Source organism: Bison bison, unplaced genomic scaffold (assembly GCF_000754665.1).
Source record: "Bison bison bison isolate TAMUID 2011002044 unplaced genomic scaffold, Bison_UMD1.0 scf7180017864527, whole genome shotgun sequence".
Taxonomy (NCBI): domain Eukaryota; kingdom Metazoa; phylum Chordata; class Mammalia; order Artiodactyla; family Bovidae; genus Bison; species Bison bison.
Window position 1 is genome coordinate 10,232,135 of NW_011495078.1, and position 15,256 is coordinate 10,247,390.

The 15,256-nt window shown below is 44.2% G+C and overlaps 1 protein-coding gene across 1 annotated transcript in view; it reads left to right on the forward strand.

The window, feature by feature from the left end:
• The window catches only part of GGACT (gamma-glutamylamine cyclotransferase), a 50,273-nt gene that overhangs the window by 2,649 nt on the left and 32,368 nt on the right, over positions 1-15,256 (forward strand). Inside the window, exon 2 of the mRNA XM_010831487.1 lies at positions 2,591-2,752. The gene's annotated coding sequence lies outside the window, so the exon portion shown is untranslated. The remainder of the gene's footprint in view (positions 1-2,590; positions 2,753-15,256) is intronic.

Below are 15,256 nucleotides of genomic sequence, written 5' to 3' on the forward strand. Positions count from 1 at the left end.
AGATGCCATCCAGACATCTCATCCTCTGTCGTCCCCTTCTCCTCCTGCCCCCAGTCCCTCCCAGCATCAGAGTCTTTTCCAATGAGTCAACTCTTCGCATGAGGTGGCCAAAGTATTGGAGTTTCAGCTTTAGCATCATTCCTTCCAAAGAAATCCCAGGGCTGATCTCCTTCAGAATGGACTGGTTGGATCTCCTTGCAGTCCAAGGGACTCTCAAGAGTCTTCTCCAACACCACAGTTCAAAAGCATCAATTCTTGCGCACTCACCCTTCGTCACAGTCCAACTCTCACATCCATACATGACCACAGGAAAAACCATAGCCTTGACTAGACGGACCTTTGTTGGCAAAGTAATGTCTTTGCCTTTGAATATGCTATCTAGGCTGGTTATAACTTTCCTTCCAAGGAGTAAGCGTCTTTTAATTTCATGGCTGCAGTCACCATCTGCAGTGATTTTGGAGCCCAAAAAAATAAAGTCTGACACTGTTTCCACTGTTTCCCCATCTATTTCCCATGAAGTGATGGGACCGGATGCCATGATCTTCATTTTCTGAATGTTGAGCTTTAAGCCAACTTTTTCACTCTCCTCTTTCACTTTCATAAATTTAAATTGCAGATAACATATTTCATCCCTGTCTAGGGTAGTTGCTTTTGTTTAGTTATGGCTAAGTCATGCCTGATTTTTTTGCGACCCCATGGACTATGGCCTGCCAGGCTCCTCTGTCCGTGGAATTTCCCAGGCATTAATCCTGGTATGGGTTGCTGTTCCCTTCTCCAGGGGGATCTTCCCAACCGAGGGATCGAACCCGGGTCTCCTGCACTGGCGGGCTGATTCTTAACCACTGAGCCACCCGGGAGGCCCAGATAGTGTGGTCTGTACCTCCAAAAAGGCATTTTTCTTGTATAACCATAATACCATTGTTATCTCTTTATCAAAGTGACAATAATCCCTTAATGTTTTCTGGAACCCAGTCCACAGAGTTCCCTGATTGCCTCGGAAATGCACTTTTACTCTTGGCTCGCGTGACTCAAAATGGGCCACACAAGGTGTTTTGCTGCGTGTCTGTTGTCTCTCAGTCCAGGACAGGGGGTTGACGGACAATGAAAAGGGCTAGTTACTAACTCTTTAAGGCTTCCCAGGCCATGTGGTCTCCGTTGCAGCTACTCAGCTGTGTTGCTCTAAAGACTCAACCATGGATGATATGTGAACGAGCATGGCTGTGTTCTAGGAAAATTGTTTCCAAAGGTTTTTGTTTTAAACTCCGCCTGCAGGTGGGAGTTATCTGAGGGCCGTGGTTTGCTGACTCTGGTCTGAAGCAGTCCTGTGGGTTTCTTTAATGCCATGGTTTACTGGTATCGCCTGGTTGGCTCTGGAAGGCTCTCATTCTGGGTTTATTCAGCTTTGCATAGAGTGTGGTTTAGCTTATTCCTCTATCTACTGTGTCTGCATAAACTGCAAGGTAGATCTAAAGGCTTAATTAGAGTCAGAGTCACCATGTACGGCAAGTATGCTTCAGATGTGGTTTGAATGTTTTTTCTAACTGTTGAACGAGTCACTATTTTATTTGTTGGCCATACCATGCAGTATACGGACTCTTAGTTCCCTGACCAGAGATGGAACCTGCGCCCCCTGCATTGGAAGTGTGCCATCTTCCTTGGACTGCCAAGGAAGTCCCTGAATTTTTTTGTTGTTGTTGTTCTTAATTTAGGACTTTAAAAGATTTGAGCTTTCCTCATATCTCAGTTGGTAAAGCATCCACCTGCAATGCAGGAGATCCCGGTTTAATTCCTGGGTTGGGAAGATCTCCTGGAGAAGGGATAGGCTACCCACTCCAGTATTCTTGGGCTTCTTTTGTGTCTCAGCTGGTAAAGAATCGTCCTGCAATGCGGGAGACCGAGGTTTGATCCCTGGGTTGGAAAGATCCTCTGGAGAAGGAAAAGGCTACTCACTCCAGTATTCTGGCCTGGAGAATTCCATAGACTGTATATTCCATGGGGTCGCAAAGAGTGGGACACGACTGAGCAACTTTCACTTTCAAAAGATTCGAGGCGATTTCCCTGGCAGTTCAGTGGTTAAGATTTTGTTCAATGCAGGGGGATGAGGGTTTGATTCCTGGCCAGGGAGATAAGATCCCTCATGCCTTATAGCCAAAAAACCAAGACATAAAACAGAAGCAATATTGTAAAAATTCAATAAAGACTTTAAAAATGGTCCACATCAAAAAAAAAAAAATCTTTTTCTAAAGACTGAAATCCACGTTTGGGAAACTCAGTATTCCTAAAATAATCTTACCCTGATGGCTGAAGATACACTCCATTCTTGTTTTCCTTAGTTGAAGGAGAGGCTATAGCTGCTGTTTCTCAAAGTTGAGAACTTTGGGCCCCTCTGCTACACCAGTGCGAGCTTGCCTCTGTTCTAGGCATCCTTTGGCCCCTTGGGTCATGTTTTTCCACTGAATGGCAGTCCCTTCCTTCCGAGCCACACACCCAGGGTCTGAGATGCCGTCCAAGGGGCTTTAGCCTTTAAGCCTTCATCTCTTAAACACTCCGCTTTCTTCACTCACCTTCCTCTTCATCTCACCCCCAGCAGGACTGAGAACCGGACACCTGGTCCATGGACTTCTGGTCCCACTGTGAGGTGGGACTACTTGTCCTGCATCCTGTTTGGAAGGATTCCGAGGTTAGACACTCTTCAGGCTCCCTCTGATGCAGGATTCTAAGGCTCTGTGGGTTTGAAGAAAGAAGCTTACAGGTGAGAGTTGTTTTTCTCTTTTCGGGAGTGTTTGCTGTTCTAAACTGTAAAGCACCAGAGACAGTGTGTTGACAGAGGGCGTCAGTTGGAAGGCCTGTCTTTTTGTCTTTTAGGAATAGTGGTGAATCTGTTGAAACCTTTTTTTCCCTAGATAATGTGCCATTGGTCTTTTTCTTACTGATTTGTAAGAACTCTGTATACATTGAGGATGCTAATCTTTTGTCAAATATGTTACAACTGTTTCCCCATTTTTTAAAACTTTGTATTTATGCTCTGAGGAAAAATTTAATTTTACAAAGGGGAAAAAATGTCAATCTCCCCTTTACAGTATCCCTGTTTTATGTCTCATGAAGAAATACTTGCCCATTTTAAGCTCTTAAAAAAAAAAATCTGTTAACACAGATTAATAAGCATATGATGAAAACTAGGTACATATGATTCTAAAAAATAATACTCTTTCTACCAGCTAGTATAATATTAACTTGATTAAATGTTGGCCTTTAAGATGGGCCCTACGTTGACAAGTTTTGATGTTGGGAGATGGGTATTTTGGGGGCCATCATATCATGACTTCTGTATATCTTTGACTTCCCAAAATGAAAAACTTTTCTTAGATAAAAAGAATAGTAGGTAGAAAAGCCATTTTGTCCTATTTGTTCATGTTCGGCAACTATTAATTATCTACTGTGTGCTGAATACTGCGGGTATTTTGTTAATACAGGCAGAAGATGTTGGAATTCACATTTCTCATGCCAGAGGCAGACGCTAATGGCATGGTTAAGGGCACCGCCTCCTGTGTTAGACTGCCTGGCTTCACATACTGGCTGGGTGATTTTGCACTTCTTAATTTAAAAGATGGAGGATAATAATCACGTCTACCTGCTAGGTTTTGGGGAGGCTTGAATGAGAGAACCCACAAAAATTCCTTTGTGTGGTGCTCCAAAACTCCAGTACTTTGGCCACCTGATGCGAAGAGCTGACTCATTGGAAAAGACCCTGATGCTGGGAAGGTTTGAAGGCAGGAGGAGAAGGGGACGACAGAGGATGAGATGGTTGGATGGCATCACCGACTCAATGGACATGAGTTTGAGTAAGCTCCGGGAGTTGATGATGGACAGGGAGGCCTGGTGTGCTGCAGTCCATGGGGTCACGAAAAGTTGGCCACGACTGAGTGACTGATCTGAACTGAACTAGCATTTAGTCAACACTTGATAAGTGTAGACTCTGAAGGAAAGAATTCAGTCAAGCCAGGCCTAAGCTGAGAGGAACAGGTGCTAAGAGAATGCCTGGAGTGGGGTCCTGGCCTCGTCTGGCATGGTTAAGCAGGGTCTAGGGTTGGGAGAGTTTCCGGGGGGTGGGGGGGATACTTTTGAGTGGAGACGTGAGGCGTGGACGCCATGTCTTTTAATCACAAGTACCCTTTCGTGGACTTCCCTGGTGGCTCAGATGGTAAAGCGTCTGTCTACAATGTGGGAGACCTAGGTTCGAGCCCTGGGTTGGGAAGATCCCCTGGAGAAGGAAATGGCAATCCACTCCAGTACTATTGCCTGGACAATCCCGTGGACAGAGGAGCCTGGTAGGCTACAGTCTATGGGGTCGCAACAAGTCGGACACGACTGAGCGACTTCACTTCACTTCACTTCACCCTTTTGTGGGGAAGTGAAGAGGCAAAGTGGCAGCAGCCAGGGGCCCAGGCGGAGGCCCAGTGCCTTAAGAAAGCTGGTCTGACTTGGTCTTAGTTTCCTGGTCCTGCGGGAACTTGAACCACCCAGATGGATTGTCCTGTTCTCCAGGGCAGGAGTCCAGCTGGGTGTCACTGGGCTGAAATCTGGGTCTTGGGGGGTCTGTGTCCCCCCCACCGGAAGCTCTGGGGGCGAATGTGTTTTCTTGACCTTGCAGCCTCCACTTGCAAGGGAGCCCCTGTGTGTCCCTGGGGGCCCCAAGCCAGGAGAACGGCTCCACTTGGAAGCTTGGTGGTTCGATTGGGCCCCCTTGGAGCATCCAGGGTAATTCCACATCTTCAGGCCCTTCACTTGAACCGCACGCAATCCATAGAGCCCCTTGTACCAGGCTCTGGGGCTGAGGACAGGGCATCTTTGGGGGCCTTTCTGCTGTCACCTCGCTGGGTTGGCAGTGGTTCCCCAGACGTTTGGGCCGTCTGATGTGCTCCGGCCAGGTGCTGACAGTTATCCTGGTTGCTCGACCTTCCTAGGCTCCTGGGGCCTCTCTGACGGTGGTGGTGCTGTGCGGGCGGGCTTCTGTGAAACCTCCCCGTTTGTCTCCACTGAGCGGCGGTCAGGATCTTCTTTGACCGACTCCTGTGCCCCCGTGACCCGTCCCCTCCAGGTCACTCCTGCTCTGCACCCTGACAGGGGTTTCGCAGCTGCAGCTATGTTACCTTCTGGTTTTTCTGTTGCTTTTGCCTGTGTAATTCTTTTTGCACACTAGCCTTAAATACTGCCGGATGATAAATAAAATTCGTGTTATGATATTGGGTTGGCCGAAAAGCTTATTCAGGTTTCCAGTCCCGTCTCATGGAAAAACCCAGAGGAGCTTTTTGGCCAACCCAGTATTGAGTATTTTCTTCTCCGTTAATACTGACTGGCTGAGAGCTGGGCCTCGCTCCTAACAGACCCCCACTGAAGAAGAACTCGTTTCCAGTGGTTGGGAGTGCTTTTATAGACCTCTGACCATTGGAGTTACACCAGAGGAAAGCAGAGAGAGAAAGAGTAAATTAGAGAGAACTCGTGCTGTGTTCTTCTCTCTATCCGTTCCTACATCTGCCTTTAAAACTTTTTGAGCGTTAATTACCTCTTCCTGCCGTTGTCATCTGCACTTAGGTAGATATAGCAGATAAATTAATGAAAACTATTAATATTTCTATAGCTGATGATAGTCTTAATTATTTATGAGTATTAAATGAGATTTAAAAGCATTCTTTAAGCCATTATTTTTGAGACGAATCACAGCTATTTTGAATTACTCTTTCTCTCTTGACTCAGTTTTCTGTAAAGTTAGATGCAGATTATAAAAGCCTAAAAATCTGTGAGGGGAAAACAATCTATCTTCTAAGTGAATAAAGAACAGCTAGATGGCATTCTTGGGAGTATTTATGAAAAATAAGTCCCTGGTTTTTTTCCTCTCGTCATTTCTTTAATAAACATCTCCAGTTCAGTTCAGTCACTCAGTCGTGTCCAACTCTTTGCAACCCATGGACTGCAGCACGCCAGGCCTCCCTGTCCATCACCAACTCCTGGAGTTTGCTCAAACTCATGTCCATCAAGTCAGTGATGCCATCCAACCATCTCATCCTCTGTCACCCCCTTCTCCTCCTGCCTTCAATCTTCCCAGCATCAGGGTATAAATATCTCCAGCCCTCCTCAAATAAGAGCACAGTAAACCCTCGTGAACCCATGGTGGCAGAATCCATACACTGTCCTAGCTTTACCATACCTGCTTCAATTGCCCTCCTTTCTTTGCTTTTTGAGTTTTTGTTCATTGGCTTGCTTCTGGAGAATTTTGAAGCAAATGTCAGAACACATGTCATTTCACCCCTAGATGGTTTTTTTCTTAATATATATATTTTATTAGAGTGTAGTTGACTTACAATGTTTCAGGTGTACAGCAAGGTGATTCAATTATACACATACCCGTATATTATTTTTGAAATTATTTTCCATTGTAGGTTATTATAAGATATTGATTATAGTTCCCTGTGCTATACAGTAAACTTTTGTTGCTTGTTGCATGCCAACTTTTTAAATTAGAAATCTAATATTCTATTCATACTAAGTCAAACGAGTGGAATCAAAATGTCATACGTTTTTTAGTTAGGCCAAAATTCGTAAGTTTTCTAAAGTATATATAACACATATTTACATATGTATACAAAGCTTTTATACTATACTTGATAAAGGCTTGAGAAGGAACATCAAAAAAAAGAGATGGAGAAATTGGAAAACATAAACTAAGTGAAGTGGGAGCCCTGAATATGAAATAGAAATAAATGAAACAAACTAGATAGGAATAAAAGATCATCATGTAGTTCTGGTTCTTAAACACGGTTCTCATTAGAAATATGTCTGGAACTTTGGAGGAAAAAAAGTTCCTTTTTTTGGAGGGAAAAAAGTTTTGAAAAAAAAAATAGCTGGGCATTTGTATTTTCAAAAAATTCCAAGATAATTGATATGCATCTAGATTTTAAAAAGTGATATAGTTTTTTCTATTAAATAGTAGTTTTTGTGATATAGAATTCTTTTATTTTTCTGTTGAGCAATCCTGATTCAGTGTTATTTAGTGAGTAATAGTTACATAATCATAATCACAATAGTAAAAGATGTTGTTTATCAGTTTTCACAATAGCCAAACAAAAAATAAAAGATAATTACAACTGCAAGCTATGATGGGGATGTGATTAACCTAACAGTATAAAATAATTACATACAATTTGGGGGGTCACGCAGAGTGATGTGAGAAGTGGAAGTGCATATATGTTCATGTTTTCGTCCACCCAGCCAGTCTCTGCCTTTTGGTTGGTGCATTTAATCCATTTACATTTAAGGTAATTATCGATATCTATGATCCTGTTTACCATTTTCTTAATTGTTTGGGATTTATGTTCTGTAGGTCTTCTCTTGTGTTTCCAGCCTGGAGAAGTTCCCTTAGGATTTGTTGTAAAGCTGGTTTGGTGGTGCTGAATTCTCTGAACTTTTGCTTATTTGGAAAGCTTTTGATACCTCCATCAAATCTGAATGAGAGGCTCGCTAGAGTACTCTTGGTGGTAGGTTCTCTTGGTTGTAGGTTCTTCCCTTTCACCACTTTAATATATCATGCAATTCTCTTCTGACTTGTAGAGTTTGTTTTAAAGGGCGTTTCCTTGTATGTTATTTGTGGTTTTTCCCTTGTTGCTTTTAATATTTTGTATTGTCTTTCATTTTTGTCAGTGTGATTACTGTGTTCTCATGATGTTCCTCCTTGGGTTTATCCTGCCTGGGATTCTCTGTGCTTCCTGGACTTGGTCGTCTATTTCTTTTCCCATGTTAGGGAAGTTTTCAGCTATTATCCTCCAGATACTTTCTCAGGTTCTTCCCCTCTCTCTGTTCTCCTTCTGGGACCCCTGTAATGCAAATGTTCTTGAGTCTAATGTTGTCCTAGAGGTCTCGTCTATGGGGTCGCACAGAGTCGGAAACGACTGAAGCGACTTAGAAGCAGCAGCAGCAGAGGTCTCTTAGGCTGTCTTCATTTTTTTTTCCCATTCTTTTTTCTATGTTCTGTTTTGCAGCAAGTGATTTCCCGCATTCTGTCCTCCAGGTTATTTATCCATTCTTCTGCGTCAGTTATTCCGCTATTGATTCCTTCTCATGTATTATTCATCTTTGTTTGTTTGTTCTTTTATTTAGTTCTTTGGTAAACATTTCTTGCATCTTCCCCATTGTTTTCCCGAAATGTAGTTTTTGTTTTAGCCACTGTGGGATTGTGGTTCTTCTGTCTGCCATCTGAAGGAGCAGGCTAGGAGGCTTGTGTAAGCTTCCTGGTGGGAGGGACTGGTGGTGGGGAAAACTGAGTCTTGCTCTGGTGCGCAGGGCCTTGCTCAGTAAAACTTTAATCCAGTTATCTGCTTATGGGTGGGGTTGCGCTCCCTCTGTGGTAGTCCTTTGGCCTGAGACAACCCAGCCCTGGGGTCTGTGGGCTCTCTCACCCAGATTTGATTTTTTCATGATTGTGCCCTTCCTACCATCTCATATGGCTTCTGCTTTGTCTTTGGACACAGGTATCTTTTTTGGTGGGTTCCAGCGTCCTCCTGGCAATGATTTGCTTTCACAGGACGAGATAAGCTCGTGTCCTTCTACTCTGCCATCTTGAACCGGAAGTATCCCTCACCCCTAAATATTTTGGTATTGAATTTTATTCAAAAATTTACTTTCTAAATAACTATAATCCTACCTAACAATTTGGAGAAGGCAATGGCAAACCACTCCAGTACTCTTGCCTCAAAAATCCCATGGACGGAGGATCCTGGTGGGCTGCAGTCCATGGGGTTGCACAGAGTCGGACACGACTGAAGTGACTTAGCAGCAGCAGCAGCTACCTAACAATTAACAAAAAGTCTTTAATATTGTGTAATGCTGTATTCAAATATCCCCAGTTGTCTAAAATAATCTGTTCAGCTGTTTTATTCAAATCAAGATCAAAGCAAAGCTCTTTTATTGTATTTGGTTTATATTAATATATTTCTTAGTCTGTTTTAATTATAATAATGAATGTGTGCCATCTGAGCTTAATTCAGAATGCTCTTACTCTTATATCTACCTTTTGTTTTTATCTCATTGTTTTACATCATTGCATGCTCTCATGCTTTCAGTCATTATTATTATTTTGAATTTATATAAAGTAAAATTGACCTTTTTTGTTGTATAATACTTTGAGTTTTAAAATTGATTCCTGTAACCTGATAGAGCACTCCCATCACCAGAAATATCCAGAAAACAAAAGAAGCCCTCCCTCATGCTGTGCCCTTGAAGTGAAACCCTCACCCTACCCCTAATTTCTGATCACCCTTGATCTGGTCTCCATCTTTATACTTTCGCCTTTCCCGGAACATCACATAAGCAAAGTTATACACTATGTAACCTTTGAGACTGGCTTCTTACATTCAGAGGATATCTGTGAGATTCGCCCACATGTGGATCCTTTCTTCATCTTATGGACATAGCACAAGTTTATCCGTCCACCTTGAGCATCTGTTGAACATTTGGATTCTTCATAACTTTTGGCGGTTATGAATAGAGCTGCTACAAACATTTGTACACGGGGTTTTGTGTGATCAGCAGTTTTGCCCTTTCTGTGGTGGGTCCCTAGGACCAGATGGCTGGGTCAGGGGGTAGGCGTATGTTGAACTTCGTGAGAAACTGCCAAGTTGTCTCCCAAAGTGGCTGCTGCTGTTCAGTCACTAAGTGGTGTCTGAAGCTTTGCAACCCCATGGACTGTAGCCCACCAGGCTCCTCTGTCCAGAGGATTTCTCAGGCAAAATACTGGAGTGGGTTGCTATTTCCTTCTCCAGGGGATCTTCCCTACCCAGGGATCGAACTCTCATTCCCTGCTTTGGCAGAAAGATTCTTTACTGCTGAGTCACCAGGGAAGCTCCACCATTTTATATCTCTATCAGGAATGTATGAGAGTTCCAGTTGTTCTGTGTCCTTGACAGCACTTGATATTGTCAGGTTTTAAAAATTTGAGCCACCTTAATTGGTGTGTTATTTTTTCTTTTAATTATCTGATTTCAGTTTTTTGAGTATCATAGAAATATTTTAAATAATTATTGAATAAATTACTGAACTAAATTTATTTTATATACCCGTTATAAATATTTCTGGTATTCTGGTGATATTCTCCATTTTAATATGTTAAATATTCTGTATCGGAAAATAACTAGATTAAACCCAGATTATTCTACAGATACGCGTCTTCGTTGACTCTCACCCACTGACACATCGTATTTGGCAGAGGTTTGCGGAGTAGTGTCTGGACCGTGATGCGTTTTGCAGTGATCACTCATTGTATGTGTCTGGTGCTTGTCTTGCTCCCAAAGACATGTGCTTTTATCATGAGCACTGTGATTTCTCTTGCCATCAGTTTTATGCTAGATTAGATTGATTGGTGAATAGTTAATTCCATGAGAGCAAATGGATGTAGGCAGAGAGTGATTTCTTTGAGTGCCTTTTAGCTAGGTGAACCCTGTTGTCCTTTAAAAATGGACTGCTCCTGTGTGTCTGAGGCAGCAGTAAATGCTTGTGTTTGAATCCCTTTTTCCTTCTGAAAGCATGCTGAGCTCAGGAAGAAAACCATTTGAGATCTGTGGAATAAAGCTCATATATCTCCCACTGGATGATTTAGGACCATGGCCACTGGTCACTGTTGCTTGCAAGTGTGGAGTTGACTCCTGGACTAATTACCAGAATATCCCTGGTGTTGTTGTCCCTCACTGCTCACATTAGGTGAAACCATGAAGTCTTGGGGTGGACAAGGTCATCGCTAAGATAGAGCCTATCTTTAAATTCAGGTCTCACCCGTTAGCTGCTGTGGTTTGAGCTTCTGGTGGATAGTCAGTTCAGTTCAGTTCAGTCGCTCAGTCGTGTCCGACTCTTTGCGACCCCATGAATCGCAGCACGCCAGGCCTCCCTGTCCAACACCAACTCCCGGAGTTCACTCAAACTCACATCCATCAAGTCGGTGATGCCATCCAGCCATCTCATCCTCTGTCCTCCCCTTTTCCTCCTGCCCCCAATCCCTCCCAGCATCAGGGTCTTATCCAGTGAGTCAACTCTTCGCATGAGGTGGCCAAAGTACTGGAGTTTCAGCTTTAGCATCATTCCTTCCAAAGAAATCCCAGGGCTGATCTCCTTTAGAATGGACTGGTTGGATCTCCTTGCAGTCCAAAGGACTCTCAAGAGCCTTCTCCAACACCACAGTTCAAAAGCATCAATTCTTCGGCACTCAGCTTTCTTCACAGTCCAATTCTCACATCCATACGTGACCACTGGAAAAACCATAGCCTTGACTAGACGGACCTTTGTTGACAAAGTAATGTCTCTGCCTTTGAATATGCTATCTAGGCTGGTCATAACTTTCCTTCCAAGGAGTAAGCGTCTTTTAATTTCATGGCTGCAGTCACCATCTGCAGTGATTTTGGAGCCTGTCATTTAAAAAGAGTGGACCTTACTATCATGTAATTGGAAGAGTAGTGTCCATGTAGGTCTTACTTTGTGACCAGACTGTCTCTGCTTTTGCTTCTTGAAAGTTGCTGGAGGGTCAGACCTGTTGACAGACCTTCCTTTGTGACATAGCGCATCAGAAAGAAAAATGCGTCTGACCAAGGAAGGGAGATTGAGGACAGATGGCCGGAAGGGCATCACGTTGCTGTGGTCTGAAGCCTCGGAGGCCAAGTACCAGGAAAATTCATTTCAAAATGAAAATAAATGGATTTCTGTGGTTAAGTCATTTTTTGGTTTAAAACTAACATACTGATTGACCTTCATTACATCAGTTAGATTGGAGTACATCAAAAATACTGAAGGATTAGTAAGGATGTTACCTCCATTGGACCCAAGTCTTTGTTTTAAGAGTTATTATGGATATTCTTTAAACTTTATGCTTGTTGGTATTAATAAAGTCTTAGATATATGTATGTTTTGGAGGGGGTTGGATTTTATTGGGGCTCTAAGTCCAAGGTTTAGAACACCGGACTAATGCACCTGCTGCCCCCTGGTGGCGGTGTATTAAACAGTGCGGTTCAGAGGAGTTCTGGAGGGCACAAGTCCATTGGTCATAGAAGAGGATTGTAGAGGGAGCCAGGAAATGGTTTCTCTTTCCAGCTTTTCTCATAATTACTACCTGTAATTATGACCTCAGGCAAATAATGTAGTTTGATTTAAGTCTAAATTTCACTTTCTTCCACTTTAAAATGTGATTTCTTCCTGTTTTAACATCTTAAAATTCTCCAATGGTAACAACAAATATTAGTGAAATGTATCAGGTTCCACTTCTTCCCTTATTAGCTGAATCCTAAAAAATCCCAGATATTTATTCAGGAAAGCAGACTCCAGAGCAACTGTTGAAGCTTAACACAGATTTGATTCATGGCCAGGAGCTGCATAGACCTGTTTGTAGCATAGTCCATAATAAATCAACGTGGGGACTGTGTGTTACTATGAAAGCATAATTGATACAAGTTGCATCATTTAAAAGTTAATTTTCTTATATTTAATTCTGGTTTTTAAAAACCATAAGATTTACCATCCTAACCATTGTTAAGCGTGCAGTTCAGTGTGTTTATAATGTTGCACACAGATCTCCAGAACTCTTTCATCCCGCAGAACTGAAACTCTTCCCAGTCAACAAGTCCCTGTTTCTTTCTCTCTGCAGCCCTTGGCAACTATCATTCTACTTCCTGTCTCTCTGAATTTGATGACCCTGGGTCCCTCCTATAAGGAATCGTAACAGTCTTTGTCTTTTCGTGATTGACTTATTTCACTTAGCACATTGTCCTCAGGTTCATCCATGTTGTAGTGTGCCTGGAGTTCTTTCCTCTTCAGGGCTGATGATCATGTATAGAGACCACATTTTGTTTGTTCGTCCATTGATGGACACTTGGGGAGCTTCCACCTCTTACCTATTATAATATTATTTCATAATTATATAATGCATATATTACTGATGCAGAGAGGCCTTATTTATTCAGTTTTTTTTCTGTGTGTAAAAGGTTAAACTTCACCATAAAGGACACCATTCAACCAGGCTAGATGACTAGGATATGACTTTTTATGAATGAGTTAAAGAGGAGCTAACATCTATTGGACACAAGCTCTGTGCCAAGTACTTACATATCTGTGATACATTCTGTTGCTTAGTCCTTATGATAATTCTTTGATTTATCCTCTCTCAGAAGGGGACTGATACTTACTAAAATCACCGTGTGCCAGAATTTTGATGTACTGAATACATTGTCTTGTATAATCCCCATACATCGGTCTTGGAGGTGGGCATTATTAGCCCCATTTTTACGTGATGTAACTGTGGTTCAGAGGGATGAACCACCTTGGGCAAAGTCACACGGCTGAAAGCATCAGGGTTTCATCTGACGAGGAAGTGAAACACGTCCAGTGCAAAAGCATGTGTCCTTCAGTCTGCGCCCTGCTCCCCTGCTGACAGGAGTAACAGCTGCTCCTGCGGTCCTGGGGCTGTGCTCTGTCATTTTCTCTGAGGGTTCCTGTGCACCTAGCATGACTCTCCTTGGGATTTAAAAACCTAGAGCTGGGGCCAGTTTGAACCCCCAGGGCAGTGTGAGGCAGAGAGAGATGGGGCTGGACAGTGGCTGACCACTGTGAACCCTCTGAGTGTGTTACCCTGGCCTTAGTGGCTGCAAACAACACATACCTGCCCACAGTTTGGGGGGTGAGGGTGAGACTCGGAGGGCCACTCTGCCGGGTGGCTGTAGCTTGGGCTGGCAGGACTGTGGTTGCTCCAGGCTGACTTGGGGGGATCTGAGCTCACCCACGTGACAGCCCGCAGGCCTTGGGTCCTCTCTGTCTCTCTTGAGAGACCTCAGTTCCTCTCCGCATGGGTGTCTCCTGACTTAGGCTTGTCATTGGCTTTCCAGAGAGCAAGGGGCTCAGATGGAGCCAGGGTCTTGTTATAACCCAGCCTCGGAGGTGACAGCCCATCAGTTCCTCTGTGTTCTGTTTGAAGAGAATCCCTGGACCCAACCTTCACCCGAGGGGCAGGATCATGGGGGTCATCTGAGAGGCTGCCCACCGGAGCCCCAGGCTGGGACTCGGGAGCGCAGCCTGGAGGCAGTGAGACCACTTGGGGGTGTTCATCCAAGATGTGACCAAGTGTGGGAGGAAGGGGGAGGTGTTGTTAACAAGCAGTCAGGGGAAGGAGAAGGAGGTGGGAAGGACCAGGTGGTTTGAGTGCTACCTAAGTGACTCGCATGCAGCCGCCAAGCAGCATCATCTTCAGAATCTTCCGATGAGATGCGGACCGTGTACAAAACTACCCGTGCTTTCTTACTGCTGACCAGTCAGCAGATCTGTTCCTGGATTTCAGTCATGAGAAACCAGCTTTTGCAGAGAGGGCTTTGCGGGACCGCTTTGTACCAGGAAACACATGAGGGCTACTAGTCAGTTACCTTGTTTTAACACAGGTTTTCAAGTCGCGAAGTACCGGGGCTGTAACTTTTCAGTCTCATCCTACAAGTGCCACTGAGCCTGGACTTTCCGTAGTGAGACGCATTATTCGGTGGCCAGGCAGCTGAACCAGGCTCCACAGTTCTCACACGTCCTCTCACAGGCCCGCACTGCGTCCTTTACTCATGATGTCGGAAGGATTGTGTTTCTCCTTCTTGAAATCTACCCCCTTTGAAGTCTGACCTGAACGTAAATTATGTGAAAGAATGATGTATTCACAGATCTTGGATATTTAGTTTCTGGTCACGTTATCAGCAAGCCAGTCTAAAGATTAACTGAATTTGGGGAGGAGACGGGGGACATACAGGGCCAGAAGATTGAGGGTGTTGGTGACAGGCCATCACTCATGAACTGTTACATCCAGAGAAAGAGTATTTCAGGTTTATGTCGCTCCAGCCTTTTCCTTGCATCACTATGTTCAAAATTAAAAAGCAAATGTGAAAAACTGTCCTTTAAACCTGTGTGATTCCTGAGACTGCGGCTCCCTGGGTGCTGGCCGAAGCTGTGAGCTGGGCAGCTGGGCTTCCCGCCCGCGAGGGCCTGGCCGCGGCCGCCGTGGGCACACCCAGCTGGGCTTCCCCGCCCACGAGGGCCTGGCCGTGGCCGCTGGGGGCACACCCAGCTGAGCTTCCCCGCCCGCGAGGGCCTGGCCGCGGCCGCCAGGGGCACACCTGGCACAGACCACGCATGGCCCTGCACTGTGTTATGCTGGTCACACCAGGTGTCGAGAGTAGAAACTGTAAGCTCTCCCACAGCGTTA